Source organism: Schistocerca piceifrons, chromosome 9 (genome assembly GCF_021461385.2).
Source record: "Schistocerca piceifrons isolate TAMUIC-IGC-003096 chromosome 9, iqSchPice1.1, whole genome shotgun sequence".
Taxonomy (NCBI): domain Eukaryota; kingdom Metazoa; phylum Arthropoda; class Insecta; order Orthoptera; family Acrididae; genus Schistocerca; species Schistocerca piceifrons.
Window position 1 is genome coordinate 10327166 of NC_060146.1, and position 18878 is coordinate 10346043.

Here is an 18878-nt window from a genome sequence, read left to right on the forward strand (position 1 = left end):
CCGATGCTTCACTTCAGGTTTACTGTATCCCGCTGACCATCCTATTGACGATGAAACACAGAAATTGCATCGGAATTAAATGCAATATGCACAATGAAGACTTAAGTGCAAGTAAACTGTGTCTTCTTACTGTCTATGTTTTGGACCATTCCTGTGACACTAGTTATAGATTCCGATACTTCACTTCAGGTTTACTGCATCCCTCTGACATTCTTATTGACGACGAAACACAGTAACTGCATTGGAATTCAATACAAGAGGCACAATGCCTACTTAAGTACAAGAAAACTGATTCTTCTTACTCTCTATGTTTTGAATCATTCCTGTGACACTAGTTTTAGTTTTCGATGCTTCACTTCAGGTTTACTGTACCCCTCTGACCTTCTTAATGACGACGAAACACAGAAATTGCATCGGAATTCAATACAAAAGGCACAATGCCTACTTAAGTACAAGAAAACTGATACTTCTTACTGTCTATGTTTTGAACCATTCCTTTGACACTAGTTTTAGATATCCGATGATTCACTTCAAATTACTGTATCCCTACGACCTTCTTATTGACGATGAAACACAGATATTGCATCGGAATTAAATAGAAAAAACACAATGACGACTTAAGTACAAGAAAACTGACTCTTCTTACTGTCTATGTTTTGAACCATTCCTGTGACACTAGTTATAGATTCCGATGCTTCACTTCAGGTTTACTGTATCCCTCTGACCTTCTTATTGACGATGAAACACAGAAATTGCATCGGAATTAGATACAAAAGTCACAATGCCGACTCAAGTACAAGAAGACTGGCCCTTCTTGCTGTCTACGTTTTGAACCTTTCCTGTGAGTCCGGTTTTAGATTCCGATGCTTCACTTCAGGTTTACTGTATCACTCTGACCTTCTTATTGACGATGAAACACAGAAATTGCATCGGAATTCAATACAAAAAATCACAATGCCGACTCAAGTACAAGATGACTGGCTCCTCTTACTGTCTACGTTTTGAACCTTTCCTGTGAGACCGGTTTTGGATCCGATGCTTCACTTCAGGATTACTGTATCCCTTGGACCCTCTTATTGACGAGGAAACACAGAAATTGCATCGGAATTAAATACAAAAGGCACAATGCCGACTTAAGAACAAGAAAACTGACTCCTCTATGCTGTCTATGTTTTGAACCACTCCTGTGACACTAGTTATAGAATCCGATATTTCACTTCAGGTTTACTGTATCCCTCTGACCTTCGTATTGACGATGAAACACAGAAATTGCAACGGAATTAAATAGAAAAGGCACAATGCCGACTTAAGTACAAGAAAAATTTTTCTTCTTACTATCTATGTTTTGAACCATTCCTGTGACACTACTTTTAGATTCCAATGCTTCAGGTTTACTGTATCCCTCTGACCTTCTTATTGACGATGAGACACAGAAATTGCATCGGAAATAAATACAAAAGGCCCAATGCCGGCTTAAGAACAAGAAAACTGACTCTTCTTACAGTCTATGTTATGAACCACTCCTGTGACACTAGTTATAGATTCCGATCCTTCACTTCAGGTTTACTGTGTGTCTCTGACCTTCTTATTGACGATGAAACACTGAAATTGCATCGGAATTAAATACAAAGGGCACAAGGCCGACTTAAGTACAAGAATACTGACTCTTCTTATTGTCTATGTTTTGAACCATTCCTGTGACACTAGTTATAGATTCCGATGCTTCACTTCAGGTTTACTGTATCCCGCTGACCTTCCTATTGACGATGAAACACAGAAATTGCATCGGAATTAAAAGCAATAGGCACAATGCCGACTTAAGTGCAAGTAAACTGTGTCTTCTTACTGTCTATGTTTTGAACCATTCCTGTGACACTAGTTATAGATTCCGATGATTCACTTCAGGTTTACTGTATCCCTCTGACATTCATATTGACGACGAAACACAGCTATTGCATCGGAATTAAATACAAAAGGCACAATGCCTACTTAAGTACAAGAAAACTGATTCTTCTTACTATCTATGATTTTAACCATTCCTGTGACACTAGTTATAGATTTCGATGCTTCACTTCAGGTTTACTGTATGCCTCTGACCTTCTTATTGACGATGAAACACAGAAATTGCATCGGACTTAAATAGAAAAAGCACAAAGCCGACTTAGGTACAAGAAAACTGACTCTTCTTACTGTCTATGTTTTGAACCATTCCTGTAACACTAGTTATAAATTCCGATGCATCACTTCAGGTTTACTGTATCCCTCTGACCTTCTTATTGGCGATGAAACACAGAAATTGAATCGGAATTAAATACAAAATGCACAATGCCGATATCAGTACAAGAAAACTGACTCTTCTTACTGTCTATGATTTCAACCATTCCTGTGACATTAGTTAGAGATTCTGATGCTTCACGTCAGGTTTATTGTATCCTTCTGACCTTCTTATTGACGATGAAACACAGAAATTGCATCGGAATTAAATACAAAGGGCACAATGCCGACTTAAGTACAAGAATACTGACTCTTCTTATTGTCTATGTTTTGAACCATTCCTGTGACACTAGTTATAGATTCCGATGCTTCACTTCAGGTTTACTGTATCCCTCTGACCTTCTTATTGACGATGAAACACAGAAATTGCATCGGAATTAGATACAAAAGTCACAATGCCGACTCAAGTACAAGAAGACTGGCCCTTCTTGCTGTCTACGTTTTGAACCTTTCCTGTGAGTCCGGTTTTAGATTCCGATGCTTCACTTCAGGTTTACTGTATCACTCTGACCTTCTTATTGACGATGAAACACAGAAATTGCATCGGAATTCAATACAAAAAATCACAATGCCGACTCAAGTACAAGATGACTGGCTCCTCTTACTGTCTACGTTTTGAACCTTTCCTGTGAGACCGGTTTTGGATCCGATGCTTCACTTCAGGATTACTGTATCCCTTGGACCCTCTTATTGACGACGAAACACAGAAATTGCATCGGAATTAAATACAAAAGGCACAATGCCGACTTAAGAACAAGAAAACTGACTCCTCTATGCTGTCTATGTTTTGAACCACTCCTGTGACACTAGTTATAGATTCCGATATTTCACTTCAGGTTTACTGTATCCCTCTGACCTTCGTATTGACGATGAAACACAGAAATTGCATCGGAATTAAATAGAAAAGGCACAATGCCGACTTAAGTACAAGAAAAATGTTTCTTCTTACTATCTATGTTTTGAACCATTGCTGTGACACTACTTTTAGATTCCAATGCTTCAGGTTTACTGTATCCCTCTGACCTTCTTATTGACGATGAGACACAGAAATTGCATCGGAAATAAATACAAAAGGCCCAATGCCGGCTTAAGAACAAGAAAACTGACTCTTCTTACAGTCTATGTTATGAACCACTCCTGTGACACTAGTTATAGATTCCGATCCTTCACTTCAGGTTTACTGTGTGTCTCTGACCTTCTTATTGACGATGAAACACTGAAATTGCATCGGAATTAAATACAAAGGGCACAAGGCCGACTTAAGTACAAGAATACTGACTCTTCTTATTGTCTATGTTTTGAACCATTCCTGTGACACTAGTTATAGATTCCGATGATTCACTTCAGGTTTACTGTATCCCTCTGACATTCATATTGACGACGAAACACAGCTATTGCATCGGAATTAAATACAAAAGGCACAATGCCTACTTAAGTACAAGAAAACTGATTCTTCTTACTATCTATGATTTTAACCATTCCTGTGACACTAGTTATAGATTTCGATGCTTCACTTCAGGTTTACTGTATGCCTCTGACCTTCTTATTGACGATGAAACACAGAAATTGCATCGGACTTAAAAAGAAAAAGCACAAAGCCGACTTAGGTACAAGAAAACTGACTCTTCTTACTGTCTATGTTTTGAACCATTCCTGTAACACTAGTTATAGATTCCGATGCTTCACTTCAGGTTTACTGTATCCCTCTGACCTTCTTATTGGCGATGAAACACAGAAATTGAATCGGAATTAAATACAAAAGGCACAATGCCGATATCAGTACAAGAAAACTGACTCTTCTTACTGTCTATGATTTCAACCATTCCTGTGACATTAGTTAGAGATTCTGATGCTTCACGTCAGGTTTATTGTATCCTTCTGACCTTCTTATTGACGATGAAACACAGAAATTGCATCGGAATTAAATACAAAGGGCACAATGCCGACTTAAGTACAAGAATACTGACTCTTCTTATTGTCTATGTTTTGAACCATTCCTGTGACACTAGTTATAGATTCCGATGCTTCACTTCAGGTTTACTGTATCCCGCTGACCATCCTATTGACGATGAAACACAGAAATTGCATCGGAATTAAATGCAATATGCACAATGCCGACTTAAGTGGAAGTAAACTGTGTCCTCTAACTGTCTATGTTTTGAACCATTCCTGTGACACTAGTTATAGATTCCGATACTTCACTTCAGGTTTACTGCATCCCTCTCACATTCTTATTGACGACGAAACACAGTAACTGCATTGGAATTCAATACAAGAGGCACAATGCCTACTTAAGTACAAGAAAACTGATTCTTCTTACTCTCTATGTTTTGAATCATTCCTGTGACACTAGTTTTAGATTTCGATGCTTCACCTTCAGGTTTACTGCATCCCTCTGACCTTCTTATTGACGACGAAACACAGAAAATCGCATCGGAATTTAATACAAAAGGCACAATCCGTACTTAAGTACAAGAAAACTGATTCTTCTTACTGTCTATGTTTTGAACCATTCCTCTGACACTAGTTATAGATTCCGATGCTTCACTTCAAATTACTGTATCCCTCCGACCTTCTAATTTTGACGATGAAACACAGAAATTGCATCGGAATTAAATAGAAAAAACACAATGCCGACTTAAGTACAAGAAAAATGACTCTTCTTACTGTCTACGTTTTAACCATTCCTGTGACACTAGTTATAGATTCCGATCCTTCACTTCAAATTACAGTATCCCTCCGACTTCCTTATTGACGAAGAAACACAAAAATTGCATCGGAATTAAATAGAAAAAACACAATGCCGACTTAAGTACAAGAAAACTGACTCTTCTCACTGTCTATGTTTTGAACCATTCCTGTGACACTAGTTATACATTCCGATGCTTCATTTCAGGTTTACTGTATCCCTCTGAAATTCTTATTGACGATGAAACACAGATATTGCATCGGAATTAAATACAAAAGGCACAATGCCGACTTAAGTACAAGAAAACAGACTCTTCTAACTGTCTATGCTTTGAACCACTCCTGTGACACTAGTTATAGATTCCGATCCTTCACTTCACGTTTACTGTATCCCTCTGACCTTCTTATTGACGATGAAACACAGAAATTGCATCGGAATTCAATACAAAAATTCACAATGCCGACTCAAGTACAAGATGACTGGCTCCTCTTACTGTCTACGTTTTGAACCTTTCCTGTGAGACCGGTTTTGGATCCGATGCTTCACTTCAGGATTACTGTATCCCTTGGACCCTCTTATTGACGACGAAACACAGAAATTGCATCGGAATTAAATACAAAAGGCACAATGCCGACTTAAGAACAAGAAAACTGACTCCTCTATGCTGTCTATGTTTTGAACCACTCCTGTGACACTAGTTATAGATTCCGATATTTCACTTCAGGTTTACTGTATCCCTCTGACCTTCGTATTAACGATGAAACACAGAAATTGCAACGGAATTAAATAGAAAAGGCACAATGCCGACTTAAGTACAAGAAAAATGTTTCTTCTTACTATCTATGTTTTGAACCATTCCTGTGACACTACTTTTAGATTCCAATGCTTCAGGTTTACTGTATCCCTCAGACCTTCTTATTGACGATGAGACACAGAAATTGCATCGGAAATAAATACAAAAGGCCCAATGCCGGCTTAAGAACAAGAAAACTGACTCTTCTTACAGTCTATGTTATGAACCACTCCTGTGACACTAGTTATAGATTCCGATCCTTCACTTCAGGTTTACTGTGTGTCTCTGACCTTCTTATTGACGATGAAACACTGAAATTGCATCGGAATTAAATACAAAGGGCACAAGGCCGACTTAAGTACAAGAATACTGACTCTTCTTATTGTCTATGTTTTGAACCATTCCTGTGACACTAGTTATAGATTCCGATGCTTCACTTCAGGTTTACTGTATCCCGCTGACCTTCCTATTGATGATGAAACACAGAAATTGCATCGGAATTAAATGCAATAGGCACAATGCCGACTTAAGTGCAAGTAAACTGTGTCTTCTTACTGTCTATGTTTTGAACCATTCCTGTGACACTAGTTATAGATTCCGATGATTCACTTCAGGTTTACTGTATCCCTCTGACATTCATATTGACGACGAAACACAGCTATTGCATCGGAATTAAATACAAAAGGCACAATGCCTACTTAAGTACAAGAAAACTGATTCTTCTTACTATCTATGATTTTAACCATTCCTGTGACACTAGTTATAGATTTCGATGCTTCACTTCAGGTTTACTGTATGCCTCTGACCTTCTTATTGACGATGAAACACAGAAATTGCATCGGACTTAAATAGAAAAAGCACAAAGCCGACTTAGGTACAAGAAAACTGACTCTTCTTACTGTCTATGTTTTGAACCATTCCTGTAACACTAGTTATAGATTCCGATGCTTCACTTCAGGTTTACTGTATCCCTCTGACCTTCTTATTGGCGATGAAACACAGAAATTGAATCGGAATTAAATACAAAAGGCACAATGCCGATATCAGTACAAGAAAACTGACTCTTCTTACTGTCTATGATTTCAACCATTCCTGTGACATTAGTTAGAGATTCTGATGCTTCACGTCAGGTTTATTGTATCCTTCTGACCTTCTTATTGACGATGAAACACAGATATTGCATCGGAATTAAATACAAAGGGCACAATGCCGACTTAAGTACAAGAATACTGACTCTTCTTATTGTCTATGTTTTGAACCATTCCTGTGACACTAGTTATAGATTCCGATGCTTCACTTCAGGTTTACTGTATCCCTCTGACCTTCTTATTGACGATGAAACACAGAAATTGCATCGGAATTAGATACAAAAGTCACAATTCCGACTCAAGTACAAGAAGACTGGCCCTTCTTGCTGTCTACGTTTTGAACCTTTCCTGTGAGTCCGGTTTTAGATTCCCGATGCTTCACTTCAGGTTTACTGTATCACTCTGACCTTCTTATTGACGATGAAACACAGAAATTGCATCGGAATTCAATACAAAAAATCACAATGCCGACTCAAGTACAAGATGACTGGCTCCTCTTACTGTCTACGTTTTGAACCTTTCCTGTGAGACCGGTTTTGGATCCGATGCTTCACTTCAGGATTACTGTATCCCTTGGACCCTCTTATTGACGACGAAACACAGAAATTGCATCGGAATTAAATACAAAAGGCACAATGCCGACTTAAGAACAAGAAAACTGACTCCTCTATGCTGTCTATGTTTTGAACCACTCCTGTGACACTAGTTATAGATTCCGATATTTCACTTCAGGTTTACTGTATCCCTCTGACCTTCGTATTAACGATGAAACACAGAAATTGCAACGGAATTAAATAGAAAAGGCACAATGCCGACTTAAGTACAAGAAAAATGTTTCTTCTTACTATCTATGTTTTGAACCATTCCTGTGACACTACTTTTAGATTCCAATGCTTCAGGTTTACTGTATCCCTCAGACCTTCTTATTGACGATGAGACACAGAAATTGCATCGGAAATAAATACAAAAGGCCCAATGCCGGCTTAAGAACAAGAAAACTGACTCTTCTTACAGTCTATGTTATGAACCACTCCTGTGACACTAGTTATAGATTCCGATCCTTCACTTCAGGTTTACTGTGTGTCTCTGACCTTCTTATTGACGATGAAACACTGAAATTGCATCGGAATTAAATACAAAGGGCACAAGGCCGACTTAAGTACAAGAATACTGACTCTTCTTATTGTCTATGTTTTGAACCATTCCTGTGACACTAGTTATAGATTCCGATGCTTCACTTCAGGTTTACTGTATCCCGCTGACCTTCCTATTGATGATGAAACACAGAAATTGCATCGGAATTAAATGCAATAGGCACAATGCCGACTTAAGTGCAAGTAAACTGTGTCTTCTTACTGTCTATGTTTTGAACCATTCCTGTGACACTAGTTATAGATTCCGATGATTCACTTCAGGTTTACTGTATCCCTCTGACATTCATATTGACGACGAAACACAGCTATTGCATCGGAATTAAATACAAAAGGCACAATGCCTACTTAAGTACAAGAAAACTGATTCTTCTTACTATCTATGATTTTAACCATTCCTGTGACACTAGTTATAGATTTCGATGCTTCACTTCAGGTTTACTGTATCCCTCTGACCTTCTTATTGGCGATGAAACACAGAAATTGAATCGGAATTAAATACAAAAGGCACAATGCCGATATCAGTACAAGAAAACTGACTCTTCTTACTGTCTATGATTTCAACCATTCCTGTGACATTAGTTAGAGATTCTGATGCTTCACGTCAGGTTTATTGTATCCTTCTGACCTTCTTATTGACGATGAAACACAGATATTGCATCGGAATTAAATACAAAGGGCACAATGCCGACTTAAGTACAAGAATACTGACTCTTCTTATTGTCTATGTTTTGAACCATTCCTGTGACACTAGTTATAGATTCCGATGCTTCACTTCAGGTTTACTGTATCCCTCTGACCTTCTTATTGACGATGAAACACAGAAATTGCATCGGAATTAGATACAAAAGTCACAATTCCGACTCAAGTACAAGAAGACTGGCCCTTCTTGCTGTCTACGTTTTGAACCTTTCCTGTGAGTCCGGTTTTAGATTCCGATGCTTCACTTCAGGTTTACTGTATCACTCTGACCTTCTTATTGACGATGAAACACAGAAATTGCATCGGAATTCAATACAAAAAATCACAATGCCGACTCAAGTACAAGATGACTGGCTCCTCTTACTGTCTACGTTTTGAACCTTTCCTGTGAGACCGGTTTTGGATCCGATGCTTCACTTCAGGATTACTGTATCCCTTGGACCCTCTTATTGACGACGAAACACAGAAATTGCATCGGAATTAAATACAAAAGGCACAATGCCGACTTAAGAACAAGAAAACTGACTCCTCTATGCTGTCTATGTTTTGAACCACTCCTGTGACACTACTTATAGATTCCGATATTTCACTTCAGGTTTACTGTATCCCTCTGACCTTCGTATTGACGATGAAACACAGAAATTGCATCGGAATTAAATAGAAAAGGCACAATGCCGACTTAAGTACAAGAAAAATGTTTCTTCTTACTATCTATGTTTTGAACCATTCCTGTGACACTACTTTTAGATTCCAATGCTTCAGGTTTACTGTATCCCTCTGACCTTCTTATTGACGATGAGACACAGAAATTGCATCGGAAATAAATACAAAAGCCCAATGCCGGCTTAAGAACAAGAAAACTGACTCTTCTTACAGTCTATGTTATGAACCACTCCTGTGACACTAGTTATAGATTCCGATCCTTCACTTCAGGTTTACTGTGTGTCTCTGACCTTCTTATTGACGATGAAACACTGAAATTGCATCGGAATTAAATACAAAGGGCACAAGGCCGACTTAAGTACAAGAATACTGACTCTTCTTATTGTCTATGTTTTGAACCATTCCTGTGACACTAGTTATAGATTCCGATGCTTCACTTCAGGTTTACTGTATCCCGCTGACCTTCCTATTGACGATGAAACACAGAAATTGCATCGGAATTAAATGCAATAGGCACAATGCCGACTTAAGTGCAAGTAAACTGTGTCTTCTTACTGTCTATGTTTTGAACCATTCCTGTGACACTAGTTATAGATTCCGATGATTCACTTCAGGTTTACTGTATCCCTCTGACATTCATATTGACGACGAAACACAGCTATTGCATCGGAATTAAATACAAAAGGCACAATGTCTACTTAAGTACAAGAAAACTGATTCTTCTTACTATCTATGATTTTAACCATTCCTGTGACACTAGTTATAGATTTCGATGCTTCACTTCAGGTTTACTGTATGCCTCTGACCTTCTTATTGACGATGAAACACAGAAATTGCATCGGACTTAAAAAGAAAAAGCACAAAGCCGACTTAGGTACAAGAAAACTGACTCTTCTTACTGTCTATGTTTTGAACCATTCCTGTAACACTAGTTATAGATTCCGATGCTTCACTTCAGGTTTACTGTATCCCTCTGACCTTCTTATTGGCGATGAAACACAGAAATTGAATCGGAATTAAATACAAAAGGCACAATGCCGATATCAGTACAAGAAAACTGACTCTTCTTACTGTCTATGATTTCAACCATTCCTGTGACATTAGTTAGAGATTCTGATGCTTCACGTCAGGTTTATTGTATCCTTCTGACCTTCTTATTGACGATGAAACACAGACATTGCATCGGAATTAAATACAAAGGGCACAATGCCGACTTAAGTACAAGAATACTGACTCTTCTTATTGTCTATGTTTTGAACCATTCCTGTGACACTAGTTATAGATTCCGATGCTTCACTTCAGGTTTACTGTATCCCGCTGACCATCCTATTGACGATGAAACACAGAAATTGCATCGGAATTAAATGCAATATGCACAATGCCGACTTAAGTGGAAGTAAACTGTGTCCTCTTACTGTCTATGTTTTGAACCATTCCTGTGACACTAGTTATAGATTCCGATACTTCACTTCAGGTTTACTGCATCCCTCTCACATTCTTATTGACGACGAAACACAGTAACTGCATTGGAATTCAATACAAGAGGCACAATGCCTACTTAAGTACAAGAAAACTGATTCTTCTTACTCTCTATGTTTTGAATCATTCCTGTGACACTAGTTATAGATTCCGATGCTTCACTTCAAATTACTGTATCCCTCCGACCTTCTAATTGACGATGAAACACAGAAATTGCATCGGAATTAAATAGAAAAAACACAATGCCGACTTAAGTACAAGAAAAATGACTCTTCTTACTGTCTATGTTTGAACCATTCCTGTGACACTAGTTATAGATTCCGATCCTTCACTTCAAATTACAGTATCCCTCCGACTTCCTTATTGACGAAGAAACACAAAAATTGCATCGGAATTAAATAGAAAAAACACAATGCCGACTTAAGTACAAGAAAACTGACTCTTCTCACTGTCTATGTTTTGAACCATTCCTGTGACACTAGTTATACATTCCGATGCTTCATTTCAGGTTTACTGTATCCCTCTGAAATTCTTATTGACGATGAAACACAGATATTGCATCGGAATTAAATACAAAAGGCACAATGCCGACTTAAGTACAAGAAAACAGACTCTTCTTACTGTCTATGTTTTGAACCATTCCTGTGACACTAGTTATAGATTCCGATGCTTCACTTCAGGATTACTGTATCCCTTGGACCTTCGTATTGACGACGAAACACAGAAATTGCATCGGAATTGAATACAAAAGGCACAATGCCGACTTAAGAACAAGAAAACTGACTCTTCTAACTGTCTATGCTTTGAACCACTCCTGTGACACTAGTTATAGATTCCGATCCTTCACTTCACGTTTACTGTATCCCTCTGACCTTCTTATTGACGATGAAACACAGAAATTGCATCGGAACTAAATACAAAAGGCAAAATGCCGTCTTAAGTACAAGTAAACTGACTCTTCTTACTGTCTACGTTTTGAACCATTCCTGTGACACTAGTTATAGATTCCGATGCTTCACTTCAGGTTTACTGTATCCCTCTGACAATCGTATTGACGACGAAACACAGAAACTGCATTGGGATTCAATACAAAAGGCACAATGCCTACTTAAGTACAAGAAAACTGATTCTTCTTACTCTCTATGTTTTGAACCATTCCTGTGACACTAGTTATAGATTCCGATGCTTCACATCAGGTTTACTGGATCCCTCTGACCTTCTTATTGACGACGAAACACAGAAATTGCATCGGAATTCAATACAAAAGGCACAATGCCTACTTAAGTACAAGAAAACTGATGCTTCTTACTGTCCATGTTTTGAACCATTCCTTTGACACTAGTTATAGATATCCGATGCTTCACTTCAAATTACTGTATCCCTCCTACCTTCTTATTGACGATGGAACACAGATATTGCATCGGAATTCAATAGAAAAAACACAATGACGACTTAAGTACAAGAAAACTGACTCTTCTTACTGTCTATGTTTTGAACCATTCCTGTGACACTAGTTATAGATTCCGATGCTTCACTTCAGGTTTACTGTATCCCTCTGACCTTCCTATTGACGATGAAACACAGAAATTGCATCGGAATTAGATACAAAAGTCACAATGCCGACTCAAGTACAAGAAGACTGGCCCTTCTTGCTGTCTACGTTTTGAACCTTTCCTGTGAGTCCGGTTTTAGATTCCGATGCTTCACTTCAGGTTTACTGTATCACTCTGACCTTCTTATTGACGATGAAACACAGAAATTGCATCGGAATTCAATACAAAAAAATCACAATGCCGACTCAAGTACAAGATGACTGGCTCCTCTTACTGTCTACGTTTTGAACCTTTCCTGTGAGACCGGTTTTGGATCCGATGCTTCACTTCAGGATAACTGTATCCCTTGGACCTTCTTATTGACGACGAAACACAGAAATTGCATCGGAATTAAATACAAAAGGCACAATGCCGTCTTAAGAACAAGAAAACTGACTCCTCTATGCTGTCTATGTTTTGAACCACTCCTGTGACACTAGTTATAGATTCCGATATTTCACTTCAGGTTTACTGTATCCCTCTGACCTTCGTATTGACGATGAAACACAGAAATTGCATCGGAATTAAATAGAAAAGGCACAATGCCGACTTAAGTACAACAAAAATGTTTCTTCTTACTATCTATGTTTTGAACCATTCCTGTGACACTACTTTTAGATTCCAATGCTTCAGGTTTACTGTATCCCTCTGACCTTCTTATTGACGATGAGACACAGAAATTGCATCGGAAATAAATACAAAAGGCCCAATGCCGGCTTAAGAACAAGAAAACTGACTCTTCTTACAGTCTATGTTTTGAACCACTCCTGTGACACTAGTTATAGATTCCGATCCTTCACTTCAGGTTTACTGTGTGTCTCTGACCTTCTTATTGACGATGAAACACTGAAATTGCATCGGAATTAAATACAAAGGGCACAAGGCCGACTTAAGTACAAGAATACTGACTCTTCTTATTGTCTATGTTTTGAACCATTCCTGTGACACTAGTTATAGATTCCGATGCTTCACTTCAGGTTTACTGTATCCCGCTGACCTTCCTATTGACGATGAAACACAGAAATTGCATCGGAATTAAATGCAATAGGCACAATGCCGACTTAAGTGCAAGTAAACTGTGTCTTCTTACTGTCTATGTTTTGAACCATTCCTGTGACACTAGTTATAGATTCCGATGATTCACTTCAGGTTTACTGTATCCCTCTGACATTCATATTGACGACGAAACACAGCTATTGCATCGGAATTAAATACAAAAGGCACAATGCCTACTTAAGTACAAGAAAACTGATTCTTCTTACCATCTATGATTTTAACCATTCCTGTGACACTAGTTATAGATTTCGATGCTTCACTTCAGGTTTACTGTATGCCTCTGACCTGCTTATTGACGATGAAACACAGAAATTGCATCGTACTTAAATAGAAAAAGCACAAAGCCGACTTAGGTACAAGAAAACTGACTCTTCTTACTGTCTATGTTTTGAACCATTCCTGTAACACTAGTTATAGATTCCGATGCTTCACTTCAGGTTTACTGTATCCCTCTGACCTTCTTATTGGCGATGAAACACAGAAATTGAATCGGAATTAAATACAAAAGGCACAATGCCGATATCAGTACAAGAAAACTGACTCTTCTTACTGTCTATGATTTCAACCATTCCTGTGACATTAGTTAGAGTTTCTGATGCATCACGTCAGGTTTATTGTATCCTTCTGACCTTCTTATTGACGATGAAACACAGATATTGCATCGGAATTAAATACAAAGGGCACAATGCCGACTTAAGTACAAGAATACTGACTCTTCTTATTGTCTATGTTTTGAACCATTCCTGTGACACTAGTTATAGATTCCGATGCTTCACTTCAGGTTTACTGTATCCCGGTGACCATCCTATTGACGATGAAACACAGAAATTGCATCGGAATTAAATGCAATATGCACAATGCCGACTTAAGTGCAAGTAAACTGTGTCTTCTTACTGTCTATGTTTTGAACCATTCCTGTGACACTAGTTATAGATTCCGATACTTCACTTCAGGTTTACTGCATCCCTCTGACATTCTTATTGACGACGAAACACAGTAACTGCATTGGAATTCAATACAAGAGGCACAATGCCTACTTAAGTACAAGAAAACTGATTCTTCTTACTCTCTATGTTTTGAATCATTCCTGTGACACTAGTTTTAGATTTCGATGCTTCACTTCAGGTTTACTGTACCCCTCTGACCTTCTTCATGACGACGAAACACAGAAATTGCATCGGAATTCAATACAAAAGGCACAATGCCTACTTAAGTACAAGAAAACTGATACTTCTTACTGTCTATGTTTTGAACCATTCCTTTGACACTAGTTTTAGATATCCGATGATTCACTTCAAATTACTGTATCCCTCCGACCTTCTTATTGACGATGAAACACAGATATTGCATCGGAATTAAATAGAAAAAACACAATGACGACTTAAGTACAAGAAAACTGACTCTTCTTACTGTCTATGTTTTGAACCATTCCTGTGACACTAGTTATAGATTCCGATGCTTCACTTCAGGTTTACTGTATCCCTCTGACCTTCTTATTGACGATGAAACACAGAAATTGCATCGGAATTAGATACAAAAGTCACAATGCCGTCTCAAGTACAAGAAGACTGGCCCTTCTTGCTGTCTACGTTTTGAACCTTTCCTGTGAGTCCGGTTTTAGATTCCGATGCTTCACTTCAGGTTTACTGTATCACTCTGACCTTCTTATTGACGATGAAACACAGAAATTGCATCGGAATTCAATACAAAAAATCACAATTCCGACTCAAGTACAAGATGACTGGCTCCTCTTACTGTCTACGTTTTGAACCTTTCCTGTGAGACCGGTTTTGGACCCGATGCTTCACTTCAGGATAACTGTATCCCTTGGACCTTCTTATTGACGACGAAACACAGAAATTGCATCGGAATTAAATACAAAAGGCACAATGCCGACTTAAGAACAAGAAAACTGACTCCTCTATGCTGTCTATGTTTTGAACCACTCCTGTGACACTAGTTATAGATTCCGATATTTCACTTCAGGTTTACTGTATCCCTCTGACCTTCGTATTGACGATGAAACACAGAAATTGCATCGGAATTAAATAGAAAAGGCACAATGCCGACTTAAGTACAACAAAAAGGTTTCTTCTTACTATCTATGTTTTGAACCATTCCTGTGACACTACTTTTAGATTCCAATGCTTCAGGTTTACTGTATCCCTCTGACCTTCTTATTGACGATGAGACACAGAAATTGCATCGGAAATAAATACAAAAGGCCCAATGCCGGCTTAAGAACAAGAAAACTGACTCTTCTTACAGTCTATGTTTTGAACCACTCCTGTGACACTAGTTACAGATTCCGATCCTTCACTTCAGGTTTACTGTGTGTCTCTGACCTTCTTATTGACGATGAAACACTGAAATTGCATCGGAATTAAATACAAAGGGCACAAGGCCGACTTAAGTACAAGAATACTGACTCTTCTTATTGTCTATGTTTTGAACCATTCCTGTGACACTAGTTATAGATTCCGATGCTTCACTTCAGGTTTACTGTATCCCGCTGACCTTCCTATTGACGATGAAACACAGAAATTGCATCGGAATTAAATGCAATAGGCACAATGCCGACTTAAGTGCAAGTAAAATGTGTCTTCTTACTGTCTATGTTTTGAACCATTCCTGTGACACTAGTTATAGATTCCGATGATTCACTTCAGGTTTACTGTATCCCTCTGACATTCATATTGACGACGAAACACAGCTATTGCATCGGAATTAAATACAAAAGGCACAATGCCTACTTAAGTACAAGAAAACTGATTCTTCTTACTATCTATGATTTTAACCATTCCTGTGACACTAGTTATAGATTTCGATGCTTCACTTCAGGTTTACTGTATGCCTCTGACCTTCTTATTGACGATGAAACACAGAAATTGCATCGGACTTAAATAGAAAAAGCACAAAGCCGACTTAGGTACAAGAAAACTGACTCTTCTTACTGTCTATGTTTTGAACCATTCCTGTAACACTAGTTATAGATTCCGATGCTTCACTTCAGGTTTACTGTATCCCTCTGACCTTCTTATTGGCGATGAAACACAGAAATTGAATCGGAATTAAATACAAAAGGCACAATGCCGATATCAGTACAAGAAAACTGACTCTTCTTACTGTCTATGATTTCAACCATTCCTGTGACATTAGTTAGAGTTTCTGATGCTTCACGTCAGGTTTATTGTATCATTCTGACCTTCTTATTGACGATGAAACACAGATATTGCATCGGAATTAAATACAAAGGGCACAATGCCGACTTAAGTACAAGAATACTGACTCTTCTTATTGTCTATGTTTTGAACCATTCCTGTGACACTAGTTATAGATTCCGATGCTTCACTTCAGGTTTACTGTATCCCGCTGACCATCCTATTGACGATGAAACACAGAAATTGCATCGGAATTAAATGCAATATGCACAATGCCGACTTAAGTGCAAGTAAACTGTGTCTTCTTACTGTCTATGTTTTGAACCATTCCTGTGACACTAGTTATAGATTCCGATACTTCACTTCAGGTTTACTGCATCCCTCTGACATTCTTATTGACGACGAAACACAGTAACTGCATTGGAATTCAATACAAGAGGCACAATGCCTACTTAAGTACAAGAAAACTGATTCTTCTTACTCTCTATGTTTTGAATCATTCCTGTGACACTAGTTTTAGATTTCGATGCTTCACTTCAGGTTTACTGTACCCCTCTGACCTTCTTAATGACGACAAAACACAGAAATTGCATCGGAATTCAATACAAAAGGCACAATGCCTACTTAAGTACAAGAAAACTGATACTTCTTACTGTCTATGTTTTGAACCATTCCTTTGACACTAGTTTTAGATATCCGATGATTCACTTCAAATTACTGTATCCCTCCGACCTTCTTATTGACGATGAAACACAGATATTGCATCGGAATTAAATAGAAAAAACACAATGACGACTTAAGTACAAGAAAACTGACTCTTCTTACTGTCTATGTTTTGAACCATTCCTGTGACACTAGTTATAGATTCCGATGCTTCACTTCAGGTTTACTGTATCCCTCTGACCTTCTTATTGACGATGAAACACAGAAATTGCATCGGAATTAGATACAAAAGTCACAATGCCGTCTCAAGTACAAGAAGACTGGCCCTTCTTGCTGTCTACGTTTTGAACCTTTCCTGTGAGTCCGGTTTTAGATTCCGATGCTTCACTTCAGGTTTACTGTATCACTCTGACCTTCTTATTGACGATGAAACACAGAAATTGCATCGGAATTCAATACAAAAAATCACAATTCCGACTCAAGTACAAGATGACTGGCTCCTCTTACTGTCTACGTTTTGAACCTTTCCTGTGAGACCGGTTTTGGATCCGATGCTTCACTTCAGGATAACTGTATCCCTTGGACCTTCTTATTGACGACGAAACACAGAAATTGCATCGGAATTAAATACAAAAGGCACAATGCCGACATAAGAACAAGAAAACTGACTCCTCTATGCTGTCTATGTTTTGAACCACTCCTGTGACACTGGTTATAGATTCCGATATTTCACTTCAGGTTTACTGTATCCCTCTGACCTTCGTATTGACGATGAAACACAGAAATTGCATCGGAATTAAATAGAAAAGGCACAATGCCGACTTAAGTACAACAAAAGGTTTCTTCTTACTATCTATGTTTTGAACCATTCCTGTGACACTACTTTTAGATTCCAATGCTTCAGGTTTACTGTATCCCTCTGACCTTCTTATTGACGATGAGACACAGAAATTGCATCGGAAATAAATACAAAAGGCCCAATGCCGGCTTAAGAACGAGAAAACTGACTCTTCTTACAGTCTATGTTTTGAACCACTCCTGTGACACTAGTTATAGATTCCGATCCTTCACTTCAGGTTTACTGTGTGTCTCTGACCTTCTTATTGACGATGAAACACTGAAATTGCATCGGAATTAAATACAAAGGGCACAAGGCCGACTTAAGTACAAGAATACTGACTCTTCTTATTGTCTATGTTTTGAACCATTCCTGTGACACTAGTTATAGATTCCGATGCTTCACTTCAGGTTTACTGTATCCCGCTGACCTTCCTATTGACGATGAAACACAGAAATTGCATCGGAATTAAATGCAATAGGCACAATGCCGACTTAAGTGCAAGTAAAATGTGTCTTCTTACTGTCTATGTTTTGAACCATTCCTGTGACACTAGTTATAGATTCCGATGATTCACTTCAGGTTTACTGTATCCCTCTGACATTCATATTGACGACGAAACGCAGCTATTGCATCGGAATTAAATACAAAAGGCACAATGCCTACTTAAGTACAAGAAAACTGATTCTTCTTACTATCTATGATTTTAACCATTCCTGTGACACTAGT